Source organism: Anthonomus grandis, chromosome 13 (genome assembly GCF_022605725.1).
Source record: "Anthonomus grandis grandis chromosome 13, icAntGran1.3, whole genome shotgun sequence".
NCBI classification, from domain to species: Eukaryota; Metazoa; Arthropoda; class Insecta; order Coleoptera; family Curculionidae; genus Anthonomus; species Anthonomus grandis.
The window spans coordinates 23,037,049-23,050,784 of record NC_065558.1 but is presented as its reverse complement, the minus strand read 5'-3'; the positions used below and the strand labels follow the sequence as shown (position 1 = coordinate 23,050,784).

Here is a 13,736-nt window from a genome sequence, read left to right as displayed (position 1 = left end):
TATTATGAATCTTAACAGCAGAGTCAGAAAATAAAAGTCTCAGCAACAGAGTTACTATTTTCTTTAATCCGATCCAATTATTAAAATTACTGATTTTATTTTTATCTTAATGATTGGTACTAGTCATTTTATTTAACTATGATTAATGACCAAATTTTTTTATTTAACTATGTTTTAATCTAAATTCATTATTCTCAGGGCACTAAGAGACAATTGAATTATAAGGTAGTGACAAGCTTGCTGTCATGCACATAGGTATTTTAATAAATACGTCGTACCTCATTTAAGGTTACCAGAGACCAATAGCTTTGGAAAAATATACAGCACCTTGCTTTGAAGAACTTAATATCGCTGGGTAAATTGTAGGTGTTTCTTAGATATTTGCACATAGCACGCGTGAGTGCTAGGTAGTTTTCCAGCGTAGTCTGCAGTTTCATACCCCTCTCAACATCACCGGCATTCCAGGTTTTTCACCTTCACCTGTTGTGAGGATATGGCGCTTCAATGCCAGTGTTCGGTTAAAAGACCAGTCCCTAGCCGGATTTCGCGCCTCCTTAAGCGTAGTAAATGTCTGGTGAGACAGACGGGGGCCAGTCTATTTGTGCCTTCGCCTATCTCCTGCCACGTGCTTCCATCCATCTCTGAAGAATCCAACAAACTCTTCTTTAATGCAATAGAAATAGCTCTAATGGCAGTTCTGTTGTCCAAGCAGATTGGACACACAATATTATGACAGTATGGCGGTATCCACAATTCAGGATTGTTATTCCCCATTTCAATACAACGAAGGCTACCGCCTAGAAAATAAGAGCATATTTCCCAAGTTCTATTGTTGATTCCGGACCCATCTGTACACCAGATGGTCTTATTGAAGACATGCCACTGCTTTCTGTCTTAGATATGGGTCATAAAACTCTTACTATCCACTGTCTCAGATGTCATATACTTATTGTTCATCAGCAGCAGAGGACATTTCTGTACGGCCTGTGACCAGATTTTTCCATGATCAGTCTTGTCAGCCCGTAGATCACCAAGAGCATGTAGCCTATGCGCAGTCTTCATCGTCTCGAATTGCACCACAAGGTCCGGGGACGGAAGGCTCACCAGCGTCTCAAGCGTTCTAGTTGGAGCTGTTCGCATAGAACTCGTTATACTTAGGCATGCAAGGCCGTGCAAGTCTATCCAGTTAAGCCCGAATTTTTGCTTTCTTCATACAGATCCATCAAATGATGGAACCCCGTGTGGGAGAAAAGGTTTTACAATAGATGAGTAGATCCAGCGAAGGATTAGTAGCACAGACCAGGTGCTACCGAAAACCCTCCTAGAGGCCCAAAGCGCGCAGGTACTCTTCTTAATCTCGATATCTGCGTCATCATATCAGAAGAGCTTGTAATTTAATGTGATTGCCAGAAACCGAATAATCCTGGAGTATTCCAATTGCCTCCCAGAGACACTGCTAGTGGTGTGTCAAAGTTACGGTTTCTTGTGAATAGGAGGAGCTTTGCTTTTTTGGGGTCGATCTTTAGACCCTCTCTGAGACGCACTATTTGTCCACTATACGTAGGACTCTTATCATTGGGCCCTGCATTAGGGCGGCGTCTTGCCCCGGGAAAATGATTACTAGGTCATCAGCATAGGCCTACATATATAGGCAAGCCCTGCTTAAATAATTGATTAGGTTCCACAGGGTTAGGGACAATACTTTTTTAATGGCCAGCCCCTAGATGCCAATGTTTTGACAACCTCGCTGTTAAGCTAGGCAGATACACATCGCTGCGAAAGCATCGTTTCTATCTCACCAGATATGGTTCTAAGCCATGATATTTCTGTGCTCGGTAGATCACTGCAAAAGGAGTGTGTTTAAACGCCTCTTTAACATCTAGGCACGCACCTAGGTAAGCCTTAATATTTTACAGAGCACCCTCCACCGTTGTCACGGGGTGGTGTAGAGCCAGGTTCGTTGCCAGTCTGGTAGGCTTATTGTTGCATATGCAGTGGTCTTTTAACGAAGAGGCTCTTTTTTAGGTATCGATCAATCATCATCTCCATGATCTTCAGCAGTAAGACTGATTGGATTTAGAATTTGTGTAATTATTTTTTCTTGAGTTAGGGATAAAGACAACTTTTACCTATCACCATACTTGGAGCGCTGAGCAAGGAAAGTCTTAAAAAGTTAAAAAACCAGCATTTATCCAGATTTTCCTCTATTTCAGGGGAGTGACCACATAGCGCCTGCAGTTTTGGACAAAAACATCGAAAGAAATGAAAAATGAAATAAACGATTTGAACGCACAATAGTAACTACAAAAAGGTCGTTTGCTGCATAGATGGCTCCAGGCATAATAAATAATAAGGCTAGTGCAAGGCTTCGGTAAGAGATCTCCAAATAGCAGCAGAGTCTGCTCGCCGGAGAAACATGTCAGTGTGTCAAACTTTAAAGTATTTACTATATTAAAATATGCTCAGGATTTTGGGATTATGATTAGGAAATTTAGGATTTATAATTAAATCCTAAGTTTCAGATACCGTAACACAGTTTAAGCAACAGAGCCGCCAATTTAAGCTTGTAATAGAAAATCTTAAGGTCCTAAGTGAACTGATGTGTCCTAAGGAAAACTGTAAAATATATCTTGTCACGCAGCTGACTCATCTAACGCTAACGAGGAAGCGCCTCCTTTGGGAGCCTTGTATTCGAGAAGCTGCTGGTACGCCTTGAATTCACAAGCGGCATATAAAAATTTGTAGCTCTCGCATCATTAAACAGTCCACTAGATAGCAGGGCTCTTCGGAGAAGAACTGATGTATCTGGTATCATATACTCTAAGGGATACATAGATCGGTCCCTCTGCCTGTCTCACCAGATAATTACTGACCACTAATAAAGTAATGAGTGAACCCACAGTTTCTAAGTGGAAGGAAATAACAGGATCTGTTGAAGTGACAAAGAAGACACTTCTGTTGTAGGATCGCATAAAGAAAAAGAAATGTATGATGGATAAAATCCTTAATATGATGGACGAAAGAAGATGAGATAAATGCAAAAATCAAATGAAGTACCAAGAAACAATTCGCAATATAAAAACTGATAAAGGAAGTGAAGAAATGCTGGCTGAAGGAGTTTTTGTAGTTGTTATGTCGTGAAATTGGAAAATATGACAAAAGATATGACTACCATAGCATGTACAAAAAGATTAAAGAAATAACGACTAGAAAGAAAAGTAATAATGCACATCTGAGACTAATAGATGCAGACCGAAACCTTATATCAGACGACTTATGGCTCATTGACACAAGGAAAGATTACGTAGAGCGACTATTTAACGATGAACGCAGAGTGATAGAAGACCAAGATGATGACATTCCTGGACCCGAAATAGTAGGGTATGAAGTGGACAAAACACCAGGTCCCGACAACACACAGGGCAAGATCATAAAACTCCTATGCGAAACGGATGACCACTTCCTTGATTCTTTGATATGCCCTTTTAACACCTTCTACAATAAAGGAGAGATTCCGGAGGAATGGCTTCGATCAACCTTTATAGCCATACCTTAAGACCAAGCACAAAACACTGTGATCAACACCGATTAATAGGCCTGATAAATGACATTACCAAAGTTTTTACCAACATCATATACAATAGAATATACATATAAAAGGTAAGAAGCAAATATTTCAGAGCCACAATTTCGATTCCGAAACGCATTGGGTACAAGAAAAGTGATCTTCTGTATGCAAGTTTTAATTTAAAGATGCAGAGACATGCACAAGGACGTCCACTTGTGTGTCATCTTCTGCAAAGCGTTTAATAATGTCAAACATAATAAACTTATGGAAATGCTCAGAAAAATGAATATTGATGGCAAGGATCTGCGCATAACAACCAGTCTCTATTGGAACCAAAGTGCTGAGATGACCAACCTATATAGTGGAAAGATAAATATTAAGAACAACAGCTATGCGTCCTCTCGTCGATTCTGTTCAATATATACTCTAAACAAATTTTCAGAGAAACACTGGGAGAAGTCTTAGAGGGTATCAAATTGAACGGGGAGATAATTAATAACATTAGATATGCCGATGATACAATTATCGCAAATTATTACAACAACGAGCTTTAAAGACTCATGCAAATGATTCGAGCATGACTGTAACGGCCATGTTGCTTTGGTGATGTTTATTATTCAGTTGCTGATACCAAATCAGCATGAAGAGTTACGCGTCTAGCAGCATTTACAAATGATAAAACTTTATTATAAAAAGTCAATATTCAAAAGTCGCATAACATAGAACATTAAAAATATGCACATATATATCTAATACTATTCTTTTTAACATTAGCATCTCTCCACTAGTTAGCTACATTATGAGTGTCATTGAAATATTCAAGCACCGAATGGTAAGCCCTAGTACATAAAAATTTTTTTAATAGTAATTTAAATTGTTTAGGAGATTTTGCTTCTCTAATGCTTCTCGGCAGATGGTTTAAAATTTGTATACCCTCATAAAAAAACTGATCTCTTGACTAAAGCAGATGTTGGTATAGGAAGACGTAAATTACCATGTTGGGGAGTAACATATCTCGGATTTTGGGTGATAAGCTTATGTTGTTTAGGAAAATCAGGCATGCTACTTCCTGTGTGTAGAAGTAGTTGATAGTAAAAATACTCTTTTTGATAAAGCATGACCGACAAGACTCTCTAGGTGATATCCCGCATATATATCTTACAGCACGTTTCTGAAGAACAAATAAAATCTGCAGAAGGTAGCGCTTTGGGGGAGCGCTAGGAAGTTACTAGCGCTCCCCCAAAAGCAGATGGCATACCTGAGATGGGATTCAACCAGGGAGAAGTATATTGTCCTTCCAATTTCCTCTCCAAGCTCTTGACAAGATACTCTAACAGCAAAACAGCCTGCAGAAACTCGATCGCTGAGGGACAGTAAATGTTACCCAAACTTAAGATCCTTGTCAATAAGTAGACACAGAAATTTATTGACACAGTATTGCTGGACAGGAGAGTTGGCAACAAAAATGTTATCAAGGTTATGGTTATTTGTAAAACATAATAGCTTAGTCTTTTATGGATTTAAAAATAGTAAATTTGCCCTAAACCAATAAAATATAAGTTTAAGATCAGTCATTATGGCTCTCCGTAGGATGTCGATATCAAAACCATGCCAGAGAATGGTCGTGTCATCCGCAAAGAATGTAAATTTTCTCTGAAAACAGAGTTGAGTAAGGTCATTTATATATATGAGAAAGAGTATTGGTGCCAATACAGATCCCTGAGGAACTCCCCAGTCGACAGTTTTATATTTAGAAAACTCGGACCCCACAACGCCCCTGAAGCCATGGTGGAAGAGCTTTCGCAGCAGAATGTCATGACTGACGCAGTCGAAAGCTTTCGACAAGTCACAAAACGCGGCAGAAGAAACCCCTCCACTGTCGATCTGACAGTAAAGATCGTTCAAAACATTGTACATTGCATCTTGATTGCTTTTATTCTCCTGAAAGCCAAACTGAGAAGCACTAAGAATATTCTTGGATTCTAAAAAAGACACCACATGACTTCTGACCATTTTCTCAAGGATTTTTGATAGTGTGGACAAGAGCGATATGGGTCTAAAGTTTGGTGGTTCATCAAAACTGTTCGTCTTATGAACTGGGATAACCTTAGCGGATTTTAAGCAAAGCGGAAAAGTTCCCACAACTCATGATGCTTAGTGAGAACCTTCTGTGTGTTGCGTCCATTGTACGACAGATGCGATGGTTCTTTAAAGTCGACTCTCCAATATCTTGGTGGCTACGATTTGAGACGATCTGTTCGGTAAACGAACAGCCAACAGCCGTACGTCGAAGTAACGCCAAAGCGGTAGAGAACATTACCGCTGTCCGTGAAAATGTCCAGAAAAACCCGTGCAGGAACTCGGTCTTTCACAGAGTTCAACTTGGCGAATTTTGCGTCGGGACCTGAGCCTGCATCCGTGCAAGACCTCAGTAACACAGGAATTCAGTTAATGGCCATAGAAAACGCCGTTTGTATGTTGACTCTGAGCTTATGAAAGAGGATTTATGCATTTAGTGACAGAACGCATTTTTGGATGAATGGCTATGTTTACAAGCAGAATAGTTGTAAGGTGAGTTGGAGTAAGTTCGAACGAGGGGCAAGTTTGACCTTCGGTTGTGGCCTCGGCGCGCAAGCGTTCTAGCAGATGGCGCTCATGCAAATTTCTAGCGGGCTAAGCGGGCCCACGCGAGTACTCGTCGGTCTAGTTAGTCAGCCGTTAACAGACGTAAATAGAACTTTATCTATTTTTGTGTGTATTTGGAGCATTTAAAGTAAATACGGACTTACCCCAGATATTTAATCTAATATACAGAGTAGAGTATGTATAGAGGTAAGTATATAGCACTTTTTCATTAAATATACATGCATTTAAATGATTCCTTCCTATTAACTATTATAATTCGTTCTAACCTTAAATATTAAACTAATTTCTGGCGTGGTCGATCTTACCCCTTATATTTTAAATTGGGGCTAGATCGAACCATTTTTTTAAAATTATATTGATTGATTTGTACTATACTTTATGAACCGGCTGTTGCATCGCCGTACGGGACATAGGAAATCCCATGTAATTTTTATTAGGGTCAAATAACACAAATATTGACTTTCCTAATTATTTGAGAGAAAAAGTATACTTATAAATTGATTAAAGAGCACCAAAATTTCCAATCAACAAAATAACTTTAAATATTTTTTTTACTGGTTTAGGAATTATAGTCAAAAGTATTTATGAATATCATCTAGAGGACTGTTAAATAAATTTTCCTTTTAGAATAAAAATACTTCTGTAAGTATGGGGCGACAAAAAAACATACAAATTTCTGAAAGATTTTCGGCAATAACTTCTAAACCGGCCGATCAAAAAGTTATTTTATTGACTGTAGGTTTTAGTGCTATTTAATTAATGTAAACACTAAACTTTTCACTCTAAAATAATTAGGGAATTGAAATAATTAGGGATATTAGATTCTCGTAAAAATTATAAGGGATTTTTTATTTTCCGCCCGACGCGCAGCTTTGCAATACCCAGTAAGTATATGTATATTTCTGTGTCAGATTTTTTAGCAATGGTCCGCAATTACCAAAGAAAATCAGATAGGGGTAAGAAGTACAGCACAAGATTTTTCTCAAGCTATAAGGGAGTACGAAAGTGGAAAGTGGTCATCTAAAGGGAAAACACGGGTTAAAAAGTCGCACATTTGGTAGAGACGTGGTTATTCCATTGGAGCATGAAGAAAGGTTAGCTAATGGTCTAAAAATTCTTGAAAGGTGGGGATTTGGACTTTCACGTAAAGAAGTGTTGTTTATTGTTTCGGAATATGTTTCCAAAAATAATATTAAAACCCCATTTAAAAACAATACACCAGGACCAGACTGGTTTCTTAATTTTAAAAGAAGACAACCTGTCGATTAAAAAACCTCAATCAGTGGAGTACTCCCGCAAAAAAATGACAGATCCTTTTGTCATCAACAGTTATTTTGAGCTGTTAGAAAAAATCCTAAATGACTTAGAGTTAAATACTCGACCAAGCCACATCTGGAATTTGGATGAAACCAGCTTGTGCATTGATCCTTCGAAAACCAAAGTTGTGGGAGCAAAAGGAGCACCATGCTCTCGTACTACAAGTGGTCCTGGCAAAGAAAATGTCACCATATTAACTGCTGTTAGTGCTGCAGGTGATAAAGCGCCTCCACTAATAGTATTCAAAGGCAAAAATGTTTGGGACCAGTGGATGGCCGATAAGAGTGATGTTGAATTAGATTTAGCATATGCTGCTAGCAATAACGATTGGATGGAATCAGATATATTTTTCAACTACATGAAGAAAACATTCCTTCCGGCTCTGGGAGATGTTAGGCCTGTATTGCTCATTTACGATGGAGATAGTACTCACCTAGATCACCGAGTAGTGAGTCTTGCGAAGGATAATAATCTGACAATACTTAAACTTCCGCCTCATACATCTCATCTTTTGCAGCGGTTTTTAAGTCTTTTAAAGTTGCCTGGGATGAGGAGTAAGTTAGCTGGCAAAGGAAAAATCAGGGCTTAAAACTTTTTTTTAAAAATTTGTTCAAAAGGTCCGAAAAGTTGGAATCAGCTAAATTCAAATGTTATTAAAAATGGGTTTAAGAAAGCTGGAATTAGGCCTTTCCACTCATCTGTGATCCCAAAAGAAAAGTATCACCCAGATGCATTAAAAAGGTTCGAGAATATTCTAAAAACCAATACACAAAATGGTGAAACTAAGGTGACATCCAGGGAAGACGTTGATGAAAGCCACGATGAACTAGTAGATCAAAATAGCGCACAAGCACCCAATGATGGATCTGGGGACAATACAAATAACAAACAAATAGGTGAAGAAAAAATGAAGGAGGGACCAAGCGCTACAGAAGAAGTGGATGAAGAACTCGTTGAAGCTGGGCCAAGTAATGTTTCATTCGAAGATCTTCTTCTGGGAACTATAAAACAAAATAATATCCATAATAATAAAACAGCAAAAAAGAGGAGAGTCGCAGCAGGTGCCGAAGTAATTACTCTTCAAAATGTAGACAAAACCCTCTGCAAAAACGGCCAATAAGCCAAGAAATAAAAAGAGAAATCAGGGAAGCACCAGCAGCAAAAGTAGCGTGGAATTTCTATTCTAAGAATCGGATATTGATTTGGATTCCTTAAACGATGATGCTCTTGATCCGACGTCGCAATGTTTTCTAGATGTTGAACTACAAGCTTGGATATTAGTTAAATATTGTACTAAAAAAACCGTAAAGTACTATGCAGGGCAAATCACAGAAATATACCAAGACCGATGTGAATGTACGGTGAAATTTTTTCACTTTAATAAATCCAAAAATAAGTTTTTTTGGCCTGCGAATGATGACTTTGATACAATTTCATATGAAGACATTGAAATGCGGTTACCCGATCCAGTAGAAGATAGAAGAGGCAGTTTATACAAATTTCGTGTAGAATTTTCTGGGTTCAATATTTGTTAAACATTAATTTTAATTAAAACTTCTTTAATAAAAGTTTTGTCTGCATACGTAGTTTCTTTTTTTGAGTCATGGATATGAGAGGCAAGTTCGCATATCTTCAAAAAAAAATCCAATTAAAAAGTATTAGAATTTCGTAAATTCAAAGCAGAAGCCCATTAAGGGGGTTTGTTCGAAATTCGTACTAGCCCCGCAGCATTCTTCAAAAGGTTGCACGCCGTATTAAAATGTTATTCGAACTTTCCCCCATGTGGGGTAATATCGGAAACATATAGCGTCGGCCTATAATCTCTTCATTATTTTGCATATTTTTTTTAAAGTCAAATAGTCATTACAAATATTTAGTTTCAATGTTAAAGAGCTCGTTAACATTTTGTTATCATTCTGTTTCATTTTGATATCATAATATCTAACTAATCAAAAATGCGTTCGACCTTACCCCAACTCACCTTATACGGAACGATGCCAACCCACTTTTTCGAAAACGACTTTGGTGATGCTATCACCGTCAACAAGAGCCTCTACAGAACGATGATAACCGATTTCTTTTTCTTAAGTAGCAGGTCTGTGCTAATAAACCGCAATTGACCGATTCCCTTAGGACCAACATAACCCAGGCCATCGCTCACATTCAGCCAGATCTATGCAGCAGAGTCATTGAAAATTGGACCTGTCAGAACCCACAGCGAATATTCGAGCGATGGCATATATAGGTCTTTGAAATAAAAAAATAATTTTCTCAATGTTTACACGCAGCTGGTTTTATTGCATTTTAATATCAACCCGGCCTTAAAAAATAACCCTTGACAATCAAAACTAAATGCATGCTCATCAGCAGAACGCAACTCCGATGCAAGTGACAATAAACAACCGAAACATAGAATAAGTAGAGATATACACATAGCTTGGAAACACAGTTAACACAAAATGGTTCAACAATATGAAAAAGTTCACAATCAAAATCTCAATGAAACTCAAATTAAGACTGGTCAAGTGTAATATCTTCCCAATCTTGTTCTATAGAGCAGAGCCATGGTCCACAACGCAAGCCACCTTGAAGAAATTATAGTCGCCTCGCCGAACTATATCACCGCATTTTTTGAATATTGTGTACTGACCAACATCACCAAAGTGGAAGTGATGCAGAGAATAGACTAAAGCAAAGAAATAATCTTCACTGTAAAGGAACGAAAGCTTGAATACTTCGGACATATTAATTTCGTCATATCATACTGCCTTTATGTCTGCTATGTCTGCTTCTATAGTTAATGGTCCAAAGAAGAGTCGACAGCAGGAAGGAACTGGAAACAAGACGACACCCATGGATGCATAATGGTTCGGACTAACATCGACCGAACTGTTCAGGAGAGCAATAAATAAAGTCAAAACAGTCTTGCTTGAAACGGATAAGGCAACGGAAGAAGAGAAGAAGACTAAAGTAAGTAGGGTAGAAGTTATAGTTTTTTTCGCAATTTTTCCTTTTTTAAGTTATTTTGAGATAAAAAAAAATAAAAATTTTGAGAAGAACTCAAAGTTTTTATAATTAAAAAAAAAACTAAATAGTAAATAGTAATTAATATAAATTGTTAACTTGTAATCAGAAAACTTTGAAACGATCAATAAGAGCATATTTGAATTAAGGTCCTAAGAGTCTCAATTTTATTGAATTGATTATTTATAAAAAAAATCGATTTAAGTTATTTTAAAGTATTAAAAAAGTTAATATTTAACATACTTGTTTTTTTATATAAATTTCACGATTTTTCTAAAAAAAAACGGAAATAGACAGATTTCTCCTTTTACCGTAAATTTGAAAAAATCGGACGAATCTTAAAATTTTTCAATTTTTATATTATGGTTCTTAAGGACCCCAAATACAATGTTTAACCTATTTCCTAAGCGAAAAAGACGCATTTTAACTCCATAGTGCCTAAAAATTGGTAACAAAATTAAACGCATTTTAAAAAAGAATACAAAATCTTACTCCGATTCGACGTATCTCAATTTCCCAAGCGAATATGACGGTTCTCAAAGATGCGCCTTTTTCGCTTAGAATTTTTGGTAATTTTACAGTGTCCACTTAGATGCGTTCAAGCACAGTATAAAGAACAAGATTCTAGTTTATGTTCGGTGGTTCAAGTTAGTTATGTTTTGACATGGCAGTTGATGTGTTGTAATGAGTTAGTGGTGCTAAAGACACACGAGCAACCTGTTATCGGCTGTTTATAACCTAACTTTTATGTGAATTATAGTAATCGTTTCAACAAATTTGTTTTATTGGGGTGATAAACTTTGAGACTAACTAAATACAGGTCCTATTATAAAGTTGTAACGGAAGACATATCGGCTACAAAACCCTTTCGACCGGTAAGTAATTATTTTTAATTTTGTTTATTCAATTAGATCGGATTTTCGGCGGCCGTCTTTATCTGAGCAGCACTTTTTTCTGTGTTTATTCGTCTTTTTACTATTTACGTTTAATAAGGTGTACATCTTTAGAAAATCCAGAATAAGTTTTTATTATTAAAAATACTTAAAACTAACTCTGCCCTGCCCTTTTAGATTCAATGGACAGAACACAAGGATTTCGAAGAAAAAAATGGTCATGTTAGCGCTGAACAAGGAAACTAAACAAGCATTCCAACCCAAAGAAAAAATAAAAACCGTAAGGCTTCGGAAGATTTAGATTATTATCCGACTGACCCTGATTCGGAAAATTATAGTAGCGACACGGCAAGTAAGTGAAGAACTTAATATTATTAACGACATAAACTCTGGGAATTGTGTAACAGAAATCGCCCCTGCCATACACATACAATCGAAAAGCCCAGTTCTTCTCGATATTTCTAGGTCTTTTGTGCCAGTTCACTTTGAGGCTCTCGAAGAAGCAGACTTATGCCCCCTTACGTCAGAAGTAGAAAATGTTGAGTTGGAAACAGTGACTGAATTATGTGATCAAATCACGGAAGCAGCCGAGCCAGAATTGATGCATGAACCTATTCAAGACGAGCATGTTATGGATTCTGACGGTTTTGTAGATACCGACGCAGCTGAAGTAAATAATACCACATCTGTCATTCAGTATACTAAAAAGGAAACAGTTCGAAAAAGAAAGATGTTCGAATTATCAGTAAGTTCCAGAAAAAAAAGCTAAGCATGAATCACTTGCGAAAAAGCACAGCGTAAAAGAAGGTTGTGGAAAAGATTGTTTAAAAAAATGTCGGTTGAAGATATCAGAAGAAAGAAGAAAATTTTTGAACAATGAATTTTGGAAAATTTCAAATGATAAAGACAGAAAATCTTTTATTTTAGATCATGTTTCATCAAAACCTGTGAAACAGAGAACTACTTTAAAACGTGATCTCGGTTATCAAAGAAATAATACTTATAACTATACGCTTAAAAATTAAAAAGGAACATCTGAAAATGTATGCAAAGGCCTTTTTTTTGACAACTCTCGGCTTTAATAAACAAAGTCAGAAAGTTATCCGTACAGCATTGCGTAATGCTAATAATTCTGTAGTACCTGTGGCTGACATAAGATGCACGAAGCAACCTCACAATAAAATAGACGATAAAGTGATTCGTAATCATATTAATTCTTACAACCCAACTATCTCACACTATCGGAGAGAGCATGCACCCCAACGTCTTTACCTTCCTAGTGATCTTACTTTTGCGGCAATGCATCAGGATTTTCTAATTAAATATCCCAATATACAAATTTCTTATAAAAAGTACCGTGAAGTAGCTAAAAAAATGAATATTACGCTAGCAAATCTTGGACACGAAGAATGTGAAAGTTGTGAAGAATTTTCTCTACATAATAAAAGTCACACAAAGGATAATCTTGACGAAACCTGTGATAATTGTAACAGTTGGAAAAAACATATAGACAGAGTAAAAGAGTCGCGTGAAAATTATAGAGATGATAGTAGTCAACCAGAAGAACCAGGCATGATTATACAGGGCTAAGATAGCGCCTTAACTATACGAGGTAGACCAAAAAGTTCTATAGCAAACACAAATATTCACCTAAACTGCTAAAAAAAAAAGCAAAATTAAATTACATACTAGGTAGGTACTTACGTATTTTTGCATAAATGTACATAGTTACACTAATTTTAAAGATCAATTACAATTATTATAAATTGTGTTTAATATGACCTCCTAAATTTTGTATGCAAGCGTTTACCCTTTTTGAGAATGAGTCATTAACCTTTTCTAACATAATTGGCGTGACTGTTAAAAATATCCCGAATTTTATTTTTCATATTTTCACTTGTGGTAGGAGTTGTTTGATAGACTTTTTCCTTCACATATCCCCACAAGAAAAAAAATTCAGTTTGGTCAAATCTGGGGACCTTGCGGGCCAAGTGACCGGCCCACCTCTCCCTATCCACCGGTCATCAAAATGCTCATTTAAAAAATTTCTAACAGCATGGCTATAATGAGCTGGAGCGCCGTCATGCTGAAACCAAAACCTATCTCGAACATGGTCAGGCAACGTTTGTAGAAGGACATTAAAATCGTTTTGTAAAAAGTTTAAATACAATTCACCTGTAAGATGTCCATTAAAAAAGTGCCGTCCAATAACGTAATGTCCTATTATTCCTGCCCAAACATTAAGCGACCATCTATGTTGATGATGAATTTCTCGGGTGAAGAATGGA

At 36.9% G+C, this 13,736-nt stretch overlaps 1 protein-coding gene across 1 annotated transcript in view; it reads right to left on the bottom strand.

Moving 5' to 3' along the window:
• The window catches only part of LOC126743532 (venom carboxylesterase-6), a 90,611-nt gene that overhangs the window by 52,923 nt on the left and 23,952 nt on the right, over positions 1-13,736 (bottom strand). The gene's annotated exons all lie outside the window — the stretch shown is intronic.